Below are 12,273 nucleotides of genomic sequence, written 5' to 3'. Positions count from 1 at the left end.
GCTGCAGCTACAGCAGCGATCGTTTCCTCCGTCCGAACTGGTGGGTTTCGATGATAAGGCCTTCTTGCGACTGTTACTTGCTCAGTAAAATTATTCACCAGTCTCATTATGGTCCATCTGCTCGGGGGATCGCCGCCAAACATCCGCCTGTACTCTCTCTGTACCAAAACTACGGACTCCAGTGCGTGATAGCGGCGGACTATCCAAATTCTTGTTTGCGTGTCCCAGTTATCCATTTTAATAAATTTTAAAGATCAATCTGCAAATTAAAACAAAAATGGAACAGATGACTTAAAAAGAAAAAAAGTTATTCAATTTTTTTTTGGTAGCGGCTTTCATCAGCCACCCTGTATTTTTATGAGGAGCTTTTTCATGGCAGAAATGCACTCGGAGGTTTGCCATTGCCTGCCGAGGGGCGACCGCTATTAGAAAAATGTTTTTATTAATTTTGCTTTCACCGAGACTCGAACCAACGACCTCTATGTGAATTCCGAATGGTAATCACGCACCAACCCATTCGGCTACGGCGGCCGCAAATTAAAATTACTGTAGTAATAAAAAACAGTAGTAGTAAAACAGATGAAGTTGTAGAAGATATAAAAAAAAACATAAATAAAAATAAATAAAAAGATACGAAAAGTAGTAGTAGTAGTAGAGGTAGGGATCGACAGAAGTTAAAGAATGGGAAATTATTTGAATACAATCAGCATTATTCGGTAAAGAAGCAATTAATTTCGGAAGCGCAAATTCTCGTTTATACAAAAATCTAATTTTTAGCGGTAAATTGTTCCAAAATATTGACGTTCAATCATCAAAAACTGTATTTCCTCGGGACTAAGTTTAACAAGGATGTGGGAGCAATTCAAAGGTCACTTAATGTAGTTTTGCCATTGTTTTGTCATCACCAACACGTTCTTGTTTTGGTCAACAGTAATCAAACGCGTCAAACACACTTTGAACAGAGCTTTCTCATAGTCAAATGCTTATGAAATATAAAGCTAACATATTCTTTTGATATCTCTAAGATGTCAGCTAACTCACGCAACTTCACTTTTCGATCATTCAAAACGATTTTGTGGGTTTTTTTGGACAGCCTCATTTTTATGTCCGCTGCATTGTGTATCATCGGTGTCTCGATGACCACGTTTGAAGTCAGCAAACCATCGCTTTCTTATTGTTTCTAATGCAGAGGAGTCCTTGTAAAACTTTTCAGGCCATTCCTTCGCTTGAACGGTATTTCTTCCTATTAAGAAGCAATGTAAGATTAAAACACGAAATTTTTTTTTGATCTATTGTGTTGAAAACAGAAAAGCAGCGTCACTCTTAGCACAATAGCTCACGAACTAATGAATAGAATATCAAGAAATTTTAATTTAAGTTTTCCGGTTAGTACTAACTGAGAAAGAGGTGAATGCAATAAAACTAGTGCTATCTATGTATGTGTTAGGCCTGGGACTTTTCAGCTCATGTGTGTAGTTTACTATGGCACACACTATCATAATGAGTACATAACACACAGACGTACAGTAACTTTGGTAACAAATACGTTTTAGCTAGTAGCAGTCAAATATTTGCTAGTGTAAAGTGTTGGCTAGTGTATTTAATTTCGGAGCGTATCATTTACTTTACCTATGGCAATAAAAATATGGTTACTGCATGCCAAAGTTCTATTAAATGTAACACCTAAATTTCTAAATTATTGATAATGCCTTAAAATGTGTTTCATTTGCCAAAAAAATTATACAAGGAGGCGCAAATCCAATTTAATTTCTGAATAACTTTTGTACTAGGTAAAAAACAAAAAATTACTTTGAGTGATGGAAATCTTCATTTTGACCTTTGTGCGCTCCTTTGCTTATCTGTTTGTATACTGCAGCCCGCTAGTTCGGAAGTGTCAAATGTGATTGATATGCAGCGCTATTTGTGAAAATTATGAATCTTCCAATAGGGTGATTAATTTTGCGCCATTAGTCAGCCATAATTATAATAGTTACTAATTATAATTTATTAAATCTATCTAAATATGCTACATTATTATTATATTTATACAAGAAAGTTGAAGTAGTTAATTTTCGCGTGAAAGTAAATCCTTCCCTATGGGGACAACTATCTAACAAACCTTGCCTAATTATTTCGTAGATTCCTGCTCAACACTGCTATGCAGAGACTTGTATGTATCTAACTTTATGACAAACATTTTTATCCTCCATTCGAAACTGTTTTATGTGTTTTTTATTTTTTAAATAATTTTCTAAAAGTGACAAAAATACTCATTTTTGAATAAACTACCGAACTTAGAGGGTTAGAAAAATTATTCTCGCAGTATGCTTGAAAATAATATATATTATACATCTATGCAGTTCAGTGGTATTTATTCAATTTTCTTCATAGATTTCTGAAAAGCAAATGTAAATAAATAGTCTCTCTAACCTGCCCAAAATTCCCAAAAAAGCTCAACTAAACCAAATTAAATGAACGTCAGGGGTGCTCAATTCCTAATGCCAAAGCGCTGCAAATAGAACATTGAGCTGTTCGGTGTACTTCAAGCGCTGAAAACAAAGGCGCCATTTGGTGTCATTTCATATATTTTAATATATTATTGTTCCATTCGCTTTTGAGAGTTATCAAAACCTGCACTTGGCCTGCAGCAAAGACCGACCCGACCAGTAAGAACAAAAAGAAGGCTAATTTGCCAGTTGAAGAGGAATTGAAACGGCTGGGTGATCAAAGTGGCTTCAAAGTAAATCCCCAACAATTTAATGACTATGCGCTTATGATTGCCACACATTTAGTTGTGCCTGCTGATATACCAGTGAGTTGGAGTGGCATTGCTGGTCTTGACGACGTTATACAGGAATTGAGGGAGTCAGTTGTGCTCCCAGTCAGACATCGAGATCTATTTAATCAATCTAAGCCTTGGCAAGCCCCAAAAGGTGTATTGTTACATGGACCACCCGGTTGTGGTAAGACTCTGATCGGAAAGGCTACTGCCAAAGAAACTGGAATGCGTTTTATAAATCTTGATGTCGCAATCTTAACTGATAAATGGTACGGGGAATCCCAAAAATTGTCTTCTGCAGTTTTCTCACTGACCTTACTGGCCTTGCCTAATTTTCATAGATGAAATCGATTCATTTTTGCGTAGTCGGAACCAAACGACCACGAGGCTACTGCAATGATGAAAACTCAATTTATGATGCTTTAGGACGAGCTTAGTACTAATTCAAACTCAACTGTAATTATAATGGGGGCTACTAATCGCTCGCAAGATTGAGATAAGGCTATTATTCGCCGAATGCCCGCACAATTTCATATTGGACTTCCAACCGAACTGCAGCGACTACAGATATTCAAACTTATTTTGAAAACCGAATGTGTACACAACGATGTGGATTTTAATCGAATAGCAAAACTTACCAATGGATTTTCTGAATCGGACTTAAGAGAAATGTGTCGGAATGCTTCAGTTTACCGAATGCGTTTATTTATGCGTACATGAAAATCAATTAAGTGAACAAGCATCGCAACCATCTTGTTATATCGGCCTACGCTGCGATATTTGTGTGTGTATATTTGCAATATTACGTATTAAATTATAAGAAACTAGATTTTTTTTTAAGTATAAAAAAATTTAATTCAGATTTTGTTGCTAAACACTATAAATAAAGTAATTTGAATTTTTGATAAAAACAATTGTTTGAATAAGAATAATATTCTTATTCGAGCGTATGGATGCACCAATGCAAAAGCAGTTCCATTCAGCGTTGAAAAAAAGTTAAATAAGTTTTTACTGTTTTTTTATAAATTTCTTTTCATAAAAATATAGTTCATACTACACAAAAACCATATAAGGCAAAGTTACAAAGTTTGCACAAAATTTATAAAATCTGAACAAGTTTCATTAAAATCTCAAGCTTTGCAGTCAGGTTTTTTTTAGAAAAATTCTGGGTATGCAGTTTTATAACCCATTCAACTGCAATTCTCATGTGAAAATTTGTTTCGTGTTATACTGAAATTGAATGAGTTATAAAACTGTATATCCTGAAATTTTCAAGAATATTGTGACTAAAAGTTAAGAATTTTCGCAGAATTTGGCGGTTTTTTATACATTTTTGAAAAAGTTTAAAAGTTTGCGTTATTTGGCCCTCGTCGTGACATGAACTTTATTTTTATAAAAAAAATGTATTAAATATTTGTTAATAAAAAGTATACACTTTCTTTTAACACTTATGACATAAATAATTTGGCGCATATTTCCTTTGTTGAGTCTTTGACCGAGTACCTCCTCCAATGTTTTATGTGCTTCCTCATGTTGTTCGGCAAATAAACGGAGAAAAATCCTGTTCTACGTTGTAAATTTGTTTATTGTGTATTTGCTGAGCAATGGCATGGCGCTGTGGCAGAAGAAAGCGTTCAAGATAAAATATTCAAACAGGGAACTCTATATTTATATATAAAAACGAATGTTTGTCTGTATGTCATTGATGAACTCAAAAACTACTGGACCGATTATTATAAAAATTGGTACATATATGTATTTTCCCACGGCGAAGGTTTGTAGAATATGCTCATTGATGCCACTCACCACCAGGTGGCGCTGCAGAGTAGCAACTTCTGCCCCGTTCAACCGATTGTCATAAAAATTGGTTTTACCATGTATTTTTACACAGAGGAAACGAATATGATTGTGTGTAGATTAAATTTGGAGAATCCATGCTTCTCACATGGACAGCTCTATGTGGCTTGCTCATGTGCCGAAAAACCTTCTAATTTATTCGTCTACGCACCAGATGGAGAAACAAGAAATATTGTGTATCCCACAGCACTTCAATAAACATTGAATTGAAACTAAATTTTGTAATGTCACAATTTTTTCGAAATAAACAAAATCAATAAAATGGTTTAGAATGAATTGAATATTTGTGCTCTGATTTTTCTTTTAAGGTATTTTTCTTACATTTATTTTAGTTGCTGGCGTAGCAACGCGCGCCGGGTACAGCTAGTCCTTTCATTAAACATTAGCGGAATTCAAAACAAGCAAAACAATATAAACTTTGAAAAATATTATAAAAAAAAAATGTTTCGATTGAAAAATAATAATTAAAAAGCAAAGGTAAAAAAAACGAAAAAATAAAATTTTTTATCGTAAAATACGAAAAAAATTTTACAGAAAACATTAATTTTGGAGGAAAGGATTAAAGTAATTTATGATTTTTATTTTCTTACATATTATTTTTACAAAGATTTTGTGTGAGGGAATCGCTAGTGAAATTTTATTGTAAACATTTTTCTAGAACATTTTAACCCTCTAGAAAGCTTTGAAATGTCATTTTATTCGGGTTCTCTAAAAACGATCCAAAAATATCCTTTCGAGAAACAGCTAATGGATTAAAATGCGCTACAAATTTCTTTCTCGTAAAATTTGACTATGTAGATGCCCCTTAACAGCATATTTCTCTCCGATAAGTATTTTAATTCTTTTCCATTTATTATACAGACACTTCAAAGGCAAAATAGAATAAATTTAAGGCAGCCATGGCAAAGAAATTCGATCAAAAAATGCAAAACGGTTTTGAATTGTTACGATATGGGTCGCAAAAATGCTGTTGCACGGTGTTATTTGACTTACAATTAAAGGAAAAAATATTTGCACCAAAAATCAAAATTTTGAACCATTCCTACATACAAAGGTATGTATATCTCAGCATCCACTCCTTTTTCATAATTTATGCTACTGTGTAGTAAAGAATCTTTAACACATTTCATCAAAATCGAAGCAATGAAATTTTAAGCCACGTACACTTGACGTGTTTAGTCCCATAAACTATATTATAAGTCTCTGTTACTGGTTAATTTCCTTAGTACGCAAAAGAAGCGGCACGTCCTTCAGCAAAGCAAAAAAATAACGGCATAAATCTAAAATTTAAATGAACTTTAAAATCGCGAAAGAGAGCGTATGTATGTACATATATGCATGGCGATATTTTTAAAAAGAGAATGGGTGCCATGAAATGTTTGCCGCTGACCAGAGTGACGTTGACTTGGCAAAAAAAATCAAGCAAAAGCAAAAAAAACCGCAGCACCAAGTTCCAAAAACAGAAAAGCGTGCATTTGTAAAAACATAATTGCACACCTACACACATACACATGTTTGTACGTATTATTTATTGTAGATATGTTTACATATTTATATAAATAAAATTACATACATACATAAAGAGTCAACAATGTTTGTATCAGTTATCAGTAAGGTCAACAGCTGTGCAGGTGGCCGCAATCTGCTTTCGGCTGCTGACCAACGCGAACGCCACCACAATCATTGCCATTACCTTCTCCGACGAGAGCAAGCAGCAGGCACTAGTGCCTGACTATAAGAGGCGTAAGGGGAGCGGTCTGATACAACTTGCACTTACGCGCATACCAACACAAATCACCGAATTGATTCTCCTGCCTTGCTGTGGCGTTGTAAATCGGCAACAGCATCCGTTGTTTTTGCCTTGATTGCTCTGCTTTTATACATTTTTTTGTTGTTTTTGTTTTGTGTTTTGGTTTTTTTTGTAGGTTTATTCGCATAATATTTGGCACTGCCTAGATTTTTCATATTTAAACACCACGAGTTTCGTGGTGTTCGTCAACCGCGTGTGGTGTTTTTGTATTTCTTTTATGTTGCATATTTGTTGATATTTTCCTTTTACAATTTTGCGCGCAATTTTTTGTGCTGTGATTGCTATTGCGTGCCATCGTTCATCGTTTGGCTACATTTATAATATGTTGCTTTGGGTGTTTTTGTTGCTTCCTCATGTTTTTTTTTTCGATAAATATTTAGCACACACAAATTATGCTTAAATTTTTCTTATTTTCTTTCTTTGCCTATGAGTAACTGTTATTCGCGCTGTTAATGTCAATGGTAATACAACAACCCTGCCTGAAAATCCGCAAACCCCACAGTGATGCAGCGTTGTACGTAGACTAGTAAGTAGGTTAGATTCGGTTACGGCGGTTACACTCTTCATAAGGCTGTAGAGCGAGTACCTTTGGCCTGGAAACATATTGGCTCGGCAATAAACTTTACCAGTAAAAGCTAACAGCTTCCTGGCCACTGCGGCGCCTCAAAGCTGAAGTTACAGTAAAAATAGCAGCATTCATTAACACTTTATTTCTGCAGCCAAACTGAATTAAATATGACCAGTTCAAAGCATGAAGCGTTTATTTGAAAAAAAAATATCATCAAGTAGAAACTCTTATTTTTTTGTTATTTTATTTAAAGAATGTCCGTCGCACTCCCATGGCATTTAGTACTCAGTGAAAAAAGATCTAAAGCAGTAACGCCTTTATTGCTGGATGTTATATTATAGCTGGATTATCGCATTGCGGCCGCCGTAGCCGAATGGGTTGGTGCGTGACTACCATTCGGAATTCACAGAGAGAACGTCGGTTCGAATCTCGGCGAAACACCAAAATTAAGAAAAACATTTTTCTAATAGCGGTCGTCCCTCGGCAAGGAATGGCAAACCTCCGAGTGTATTTCTGCCATGAAAAAGCTCCTCATAAAAATATCTGCCGTTCGGAGTCGGCTTAAAACTGTAGGTCCCTCCATTTGTGGAACAACATCAAGACGCACACCACAAATAGGAGAAGGAGCTCGGCCAAACACCCAAAAAGGGGGTGTACGCGCCAATTATATATATATATATATTTAGATTTTGCTGTGTTTTATTTTAAGAATATTAAATTTACGTTTTATTAACACGCGCTCGATCCAATAAGAAAAAGTACATTGAAAAAGAAGTAAGTCAAAATGGCGGTTTCAGCCAGTAGCACGGCGTTGCCATAGCTCATGCCAGTAGCACGGCGTTGCCATAGCTCATGCCAGTAGTACGGCGTTGCCATAACAAAATTAATAATTTGTGGGTTCGCCACATTACTCCCCCCTTAGAAGCATCGCAGCAACAAAAGCAGGCTTAAGACGATCGATGGTAGTTTTGACGTGTTTGCTTCCTATTTGAATTGTATAATATTTCGGCGTTCGACGTAGGACTTTATAGGGGCCCTTGTACGGCGATGAAAGTGATGGTCGAATTGAATCATCTCTGATAAAGACTTGCTCGCAGGACTTCAGTGATGGATGGATGAAGACTTTGGGTGTGGAGTGCCATGCGGAGTCAACAGGTTTCAAATTCTGCATGACTAGGCGAAGCTCAGACAGCATCTCGTGTTCGTTATTCGAAGGTTTGCTGTCTACCCAAAATTCCGAAGGTAGCCGAAGTGTCGTTCCGTAAACAAGCTCGGCAGGGGTAGCCTCTATGTCATCCTTGAAAACTGATCGTAGTCCTAGTAAGATTAAGGGCAGGTACGCCGTCCATCTCTCATGATTATGGCATAAAATCGCTGATTTCAGAGTACGGTGCCATCTCTCAACCATACCGTTTGCTTGAGGATGGTACGGCGTTGTTCGCAGGTGGTTAACTCCCAGGCGTTTTAGAAGTTCTTGAAAAAGAGCGCTTTCAAACTGTCTACCCAAGTCAGATGTTATATTCACAGGAATACCAAAGCGCGAGGTCCATACGTTTAGCAAGGCTTTTGTCACCGTCGATGCTGAGATGTCAGGCATGGGAATGGCTTCTGGCCACCTCGTGAATCTGTCGATTATCGTAAGGCAATAACGATTGCCATTGGATAGAGGAAAGGGTCCAACAATATCGATGTGCAAATGTGAAAAACGTTGTGTTGGTGTTGTAATGCGTTGTAGTGCTGCTCTGTTGTGACGAATAACCTTTGATCGTTGACACTGAATGCAATTTCTGGCAAATTGTCTGCTGTCGCGCTGGATGGAAGGCCACACGAAACGTTCAGACATAAGACGTGCAGTAGCTCTTATGCCTGGATGTGCCAAATCGTGTATAGCATGTAAAACGTTTGATCTGAACTTGCTTGTGATGAATGGACGTATTTTGTTGGTGGACGAATCGCAGTATACTTTCCGCAAACTAGAAGGGACAGCAAATTTCGTTAGTTTAAGAGAATGAGTCTTATTACCTGACAGCAGGGACAGAAGCTCATCATCCGTAATCTGGTCTTCAGCTAGACGGTTATAGTCAATTGGTGAGTAGTCGATCGAATTGATTCGCGACATCAAATCAGCGGCGGCGTTATTTTCACCCTCAACGTGACGAATATCTGTCGTTATTTGTGAAATGAAGTCGAGCTGTCTTACTTGCCGGTCCGATGCCTTATCCAGACGCTGATGAAATGCGTACACCAACGGCTTGTGGTCGGTGTAGATGTGGCACATTCTGCCTTCTACCATGTAGCGAAAATGGCGTAGTGACATGTACAAAGCTGTCAGCTCACGGTCGTATGTGCTGTATCGCGTCTCAGCCTTCGTGAATCTCCTCGAGAAAAAACGCAGCGGCTGAATATCACCATCCACCACTTGATTCAGCACGGCACCCGCGGCGAAATTTGAGGCGTCGACCCATAAAGATAATTCCGCATTGGATACGGGGTGTGCCAGCATTGCACACTTCGCCAGCTGTTCCTTGCAGGCTTCAAAATAACTTGAAGTTTCGTCGGACCAGGATAGAGGAGTAGAATCGTTGCGCTTGTTTGCGCCTATCATGTCGAAGAGAAACCTTTGAGTTTCCATTGCATGCGGCAGGAACCTTCGATAGAAGTTTAGCATTGCTAGAAACCGCTTCAACTCCTTTGCGACGGTGGGTAGTTTAAAGTTACGAAGGGCTTCTACGCGACTTTCTAGGGGTCGAATGCCATCCTTGGTAATAGAGTGTCCCAAAAACTCAAGTTTCGTAACCCCAAGCTCGGATTTCGCTGCGTTGATAGTTAAATTATGATCTCGCAATCGTTTAAATACCTGCTGAAGATGTTTTCGATGCTCTTCGAATGATTTCGATGCAACACATACGTCGTCGAGGTACGTAAAAACAAAATCAAGACCACGAAAAACTTCGTTTATTATGCGTTGAAACGTCTGGGCTGCATTTCGTAGACCGAAAGTCATCTTTGTGAATTCGTATAGCCCGAAGGGCGTAGTGATGGCCGTTTTACAGACGTCGTCGGGATGTACAGGGACTTGATGGAACGCCTTCTGCAAATCAATTTTCGAAAAAATTGTGTTACCTGCCAAGACATTTGCGAAATCCTGCAGAAACGGGAGTGGGTAACGATCCGGCACGGTTTGCGCATTGAGCGAGCGATAATCCCCGCAGGGTCTCCACGATCCGTCAGCTTTGCGCACCATATGTAGCGGACTCGCCCAACTGCTGCTTGATGGCCGGCGGATTCCTAATTTCAAAAGTGAGTCGAATTCAGCGCGGGCAGCTGCTAATTTTTCGGGCGAAAGTCGTCGTGGGCGCGAAAAGACAGGCTGACCTTGCGTTATAATTCGATGAACTACATTGGAATTCGTCGTTGTACCCATTGGTAGTGGCCGGGTGATATCAACAAATTCTTGCAGAATGTCAGCGAAATTTGATTCCGCGTTGACAGTTTTTACACTCACCGAAGGGGTCGTATGAATTGCGCAAACAGATTTTAATTCGGTTTTACTATCTCGTAAGCATTTCCGCTTGAGGTCGACCAAAATTCCAAAATTACTTAAAAAATCAGCGCCGATGATAGCATGAGAAACGTCGGCAATCAAAAAATTCCAAACGAATTCGCGGCGTAAATTTAAATTTAATTTTAAAATGACTTCACCATACACTCTAATAGGTGAACCATTCGCGGCAAACAATTTTAACCCGGTTGAATTAGCTCCAGCTGCCCTCGTATGTGACGGTATTACTGACACATCAGCGCCCGTATCAATAAGAAAATTAATTTTCGACGAAGAGTCAAAGATACGAAGCCGGTAATTTTTAACGATCTCAGGTTGTTTGCTGGTACCTGAAATCGCTGCAGCTGAGCAGCATTATTGAGATGATTGTTTTTGGGAAAACGCACATGGCTTGCGACACTTCGTTGCTTTGTCGGTAAATGTCCGATGATACCAACAATAAAGTCCCGAAGTGGCATGATGGTTGTCGCGCCGTACGCTCCTTGCTCGAGAAGGTGACCTTGATCGAAGAGGACGGTCCTTCAAGGTTAAATACTTTTGCATGTTTCGAGTTAATTCTGCGATCTCGCTTTTGAGGTTAGAAATTTCGTTGTGTGTAGACACAACATCCACATGACCGTTTTGCCAATCAATGGATTCCACGATGGAATCAGCAATTTTAGCCTTTTCTTCGAGGGGCACTTTTGCTACTATCACAGCTGCTTGCACATACGGTGGAAGACGCGTTACTCACAAGTCGTGCAATAGGCTGTCGTTGAGCGTGGTGCCAGCAACGCGCTTCATCTCGCTGAAAAGTTCGCTTGGTTTACGGTCGCCAAGCGGCATGTCTTTGAGCACCTTCTGCAGGCGCCGTTGCTGACTATCAGTGAAATGATCCGTTACCTTCTGCTTAATGTACCGATATTTTCCGGTTGCCGGCGCTGTCTCGATGATCGACCTAAGCTCAAGTAGTTTAGGCGGCGAAAGGTTTGCTAAAACGATATGGAATTTTCTGGAGTCTGAATATATGAGCGAAGCTTGAAACCAGAATTCTAAGGCGTAAAAGTAGGCCTCAATGTTCTCTTCACTCATTTGCGGCAGTGGAATTCGTGGTACTGTGCTGTAATTCTCGGTATGCACAGCATCCGGACCGCTATTACCATGAGGGTTTCTTGGTGCTGTGGTATAATTTTCGTTGTGCGCAGCATCCGCGCCGCTATTGCTAATTGCCATGCTGTCGTTCAGAGACATGGTGTGCAAATATTCCACGAAGTCCCACGAAAAGTGTGGTTATGTGGATTTTCGATGTGCGCACTTGCAAACGAGCGGCAGCAATTCCAAGTAAACGGCGAAAATTCAATATAATGTACAAAAATGTGTACGATAGCTTTTTTAAAACGTTCGGGGTCACCAATTTAGATTTTGCTGTGTTTTATTTTAAGAATATTAAATTTACGTTTTATTAACACGCGCTCGATCCAATAAGAAAAAGTACATTGAAAAAGAAGTAAGTCAAAATGGCGGTTTCAGCCAGTAGCACGGCGTTGCCATAGCTCATGCCAGTAGTACGGCGTTGCCATAACAAAATTAATAATTTGTGGGTTCGCCACATATATATATCGCATTATCTCTATCCCCATCCCATTCTGGCTAAACCGCGACATAATTACCTTAAGATACGCTTAGTTATATGCACATTGTCAATTTGAATTTTTAGC

General features: G+C 38.8%; 1 protein-coding gene and 1 pseudogene across 1 annotated transcript in view; both read left to right on the top strand.

Moving 5' to 3' along the window:
* The window catches only part of LOC128869066 (organic cation transporter protein), a 131,073-nt gene that overhangs the window by 3,334 nt on the left and 115,466 nt on the right, over positions 1–12,273 (top strand). The window lies entirely within an intron of this gene.
* On the top strand, positions 2,542–3,952 carry LOC128869098 (outer mitochondrial transmembrane helix translocase-like; annotated as a pseudogene).

This window comes from Anastrepha ludens, chromosome 2 (assembly GCF_028408465.1).
Source record: "Anastrepha ludens isolate Willacy chromosome 2, idAnaLude1.1, whole genome shotgun sequence".
Taxonomy (NCBI): domain Eukaryota; kingdom Metazoa; phylum Arthropoda; class Insecta; order Diptera; family Tephritidae; genus Anastrepha; species Anastrepha ludens.
The sequence above is the reverse complement of the archived record's forward strand: the minus strand, read 5'-3'. Positions and strand labels throughout refer to the sequence as shown.